The sequence below is a fragment of the Tasmannia lanceolata genome, unplaced genomic scaffold (genome assembly GCF_043159265.1).
Source record: "Tasmannia lanceolata isolate RefF3 unplaced genomic scaffold, GAP_Taslan_0.1 ptg000006l, whole genome shotgun sequence".
Lineage (NCBI taxonomy): Eukaryota > Viridiplantae > Streptophyta > Magnoliopsida > Canellales > Winteraceae > Tasmannia > Tasmannia lanceolata.
The window spans coordinates 3,523,132-3,526,633 of record NW_027518683.1 but is presented as its reverse complement, the minus strand read 5'-3'; the positions used below and the strand labels follow the sequence as shown (position 1 = coordinate 3,526,633).

The following is a 3,502-nucleotide window of genomic DNA, read 5'->3' as shown; positions in this document are numbered from 1 at the left end:
AGGAGATTTGATGGGACCATCACAGAAGGAACAATTAGTGCTCTTTTTTGAGATGAACCAATGTGGGCAACCTTGTAGGATTTTTTTTTTTTGAAGGGCTCCCTTCATTTTATCATTCCTTAGAAAACAATTGCCCACTCTTGGCATGGATCTCACAATTGCCCTTAATTAGAGGGAATGCATTGAAACAGTGATAGGTTTGTCTTCGCAGTGATCATTGAATTGGTTGGAGGGATTTTGACAGAACTTCATGGTTAGAACTGACTGTATCCATAAGACTAAAGAGGAGGAAGAAAAGAAGAAAAAGAACTAGAAGGAAGTGTTACGAGAAGATTGGTGTCTCAACAATGGCTGTGAATTTGCTAGTTGGAAACATGGCAGAGGGCACTGTCTACTTCTTGCTCGGTAAAATGTATACCATCATAGAGCAAGAAGCAACGCTGCTAAGAGGAGTTTGCAAGGAAATAGAAGATATCAAAAGCGAGCTAGAGAGCATGAGATCCTTCTTAAGAGATGTAGACTCCATGAAAGTGATCAATGAAGGAGTAAGAACTTGGACAGTTCAAGTACGCGACGTGGCATACGAAGTAGAAGATATCATCGACGAGTTCTTGTATCGAATGAACATTCAACGCAGAAATGGATTCATGGGCTTTTTCCAAAACACTCTTCGTCTCCCCAAAAGTTTTCTTCTTAGGCATCGAATTGCCACCCAGTTGAAAGAAATCAAAGCTAAGGTTCACACCATTTCGGAGAGAAGAAATCGATATCGTTTTGATAGAGTTGAAGAAGGAACAAGTTCGAATGGTTCTGGTGAGAGATGGAGTCATTTTGTTGGCGAAGATGATATCGTGGGGATTGAAGAGAATAGAGATTTGTTGATTGGATGGCTGACGACTGAGGAACCGCGGCGAATTGTGCTATCAGTGGTGGGAATGGGAGGTTTGGGTAAGACTACTCTTGTTTATAAAGCTTACAATAACCAAATTGTAAAGGGGCATTTTGATTGCTATGCTTGGATTTCTGTTTCACAATCTTACAGGATTGAAGAGCTACTGAGAAACTTGATAAGGGAATTTTTCAAGGGGAAGAATGACTTTGTTCTAATTGATCCAAGCCAAATGAATTATGAAGAACTTGTGGAAACGCTCAGAAATTATTTGCAATCAAAGAAGTATGTTGTTGTCTTAGACGATGTTTGGTGCACAAATGTATGGAGTAGTATAAAAATTGCATTGCCAGATAACCAATGTGGAAGCAGAGTAATTCTCACTGCTCGAAAAGAGGATGTAGCTTCTTCTTTAGGTGATGGAAGCCATGTTTACTACCTTGAACCTCTAGGCCAGATTGATGCTTGGTCTTTGTTCTGTAGGAAGGCATTTTGGATTGACCCGGACAGAAAATGCCCACAAGAATTAGAGCCATTGGCTCGAATCATAGTCGAAAAGTGCGAAGGATTGCCGCTTGCAATTGTAGCGATTGGAGGGCTCATGTCATCAAAAGAACGATCGGCTTTGGAATGGAAGAAAGTTTATGATAGCATAAGTTGGGAATTGAATAACAACCCAATACTTGAAAGGGTGAAGAGCATTTTGTTACTTAGCTTCAATGACTTACCATACTACCTTAAACATTGTTTCTTATACTGTAGTGTCTTCCCAGAGGACTACTTGATTAAGCGAAAGCGGCTAATTAGGCTATGGGTGGCAGAAGGGTTTGTAGAAGAAAGGAGAGGGGTGACAATGGAGGAGGTGGCAGATGTCTACCTTAAGGAACTGATTTGTAGAAGCATGATTCAAGTTGTGAAGGTGAACTATTTTGGAAGGGTAAAAGCGTGTAGGGTGCACGATCTTATCCGCGATTTAGCTCTATCCACATGTGAGATGGAGAATTTCTGCACTGTTTATGATGGGCAAGAAGCAAAGATAGATGGGAAAGCTCGCCGGTATTCAATCTATAAAAGCTTTGCAAATATCCAATTGAACTCCGGTATGTCTCAACTTCGATCTTTCTTAGTGTTTGTGACAGATATGTTCCCACCATCTTCTCTTCGTGCAATGCTGTCTAGCTTTAGATTATTGAGGGTTTTAGATCTAGACGGAGTTCCAATCGAAACTGTACCCGAAGAATTGTTTGATTTATTCAATCTAAGATATCTGAGCTTAAAGGGGACTAAGGTAAGAGAAGTCCCAAATTCATTAGGAAGGCTTCATAACCTTCAAACTTTGGATATCAGAGATACCAATGTGGAGAAGCTACCAATTGGGATTGAAAAGCTACATAAATTGCGCCATTTGTTTATGTTTCGTTACATTCCTGACGAAATTTGTTGGCCATTTAGTTTCAATTATGTTAGTGGTGTGCAGACTCCTAATGGGATATGTAATTTAAGAAGCTTACAGACTCTAAGTTGCATAGAAGCTAATGGGAAGATGATTCGAAAATTCGAGTACTTGACCCAACTCAGAAGGTTTTCGATTATAAAGGTAAGAGCGATCGATGGAGTGGGATTATCCGCCGCGATCGGAAAGATGAAGCACCTTCTCTACTTGTTTGTAATGGCAACTGATGAGGATGAACCATTAAAGTTGGAAGCTCTGTCTCCCCCTCCCTTTCTTCAAAAGCTCATATTGCTTGGGTATATGGAGAAGTCGCCTCGCTGGTTTAGCTCTTTGGGGAATCTCACATTTTTGTACTTGGGTTGGTCTGGATTGAGAGAAGGTCTGCTCTCCTCGGTGGCGGCGTTGCCTAATTTGCTGAGGCTTTTGCTTCACAGGGCGTTTGATGGGGAGAAATTGTGCTTCAATGCAGGGTGGTTTGGGAGGCTTAAAACACTGAGCTTATGGGAAATGAGAGAATTGAATTGGATAGAGATAGAGAAGGGAGCTTTGCCTTGCATCCAACAGTTGTGGATGGGTTATTGTGGGAACTTGAAGAGGGTGCCTCAAGGGATTGAACATTTGAATTCATTGAAACAGCTGTACTTTGAGGAGATGCCAGAGGAACTGGTAGCAAGTCTAAGAGGGCAAGAAAGCAAGGATCGTCACAAGGTTCAACACATTCCAAGCATCAGGTATGGTGAACAGCAATTTGATTAGCCATTTTTTTTTTGGTCGGATCGAACCTGTGACCTCAAGGTTGAGAAACAAAGCCTCAACCATTGAGCTACAGGCCCAACCCCAACTCTGATTTAGCTTTTATTTTTAACAAACACCAATAAAAGCACTGGCTCTTTTTGTATGAAACTTTATTACTTTCTATGTTTTACAACCACCTATAGAAGTCTCTCTCTCTCTCTCTCTCTCTCTCTCTCTCTCTCACACACACACACACACACACACACAAGGGGTGCAAGTTTGGCCCAGTCAGCCCTTACCCGCCCTGAGCCCGAACAGGGTATGGGCTGGATTTTCCAACACTGAGGGTGGGTCAGGGTTCATTTTTTCGGCCCTGACTCAGGGTCGGGTTTAGGGTAAATACCTCGGATCAGCCCGACCCGGCC

The 3,502-nt window shown here is 42.0% G+C and overlaps 1 pseudogene; it reads left to right on the top strand.

Annotated features, from left to right (window-relative positions):
- The first annotated feature begins 305 nt into the window (after positions 1-305).
- Positions 306-3,276, top strand: LOC143878239 (disease resistance protein RPM1 pseudogene; annotated as a pseudogene).
- Positions 3,277-3,502: the final 226 nt, after the last annotated feature.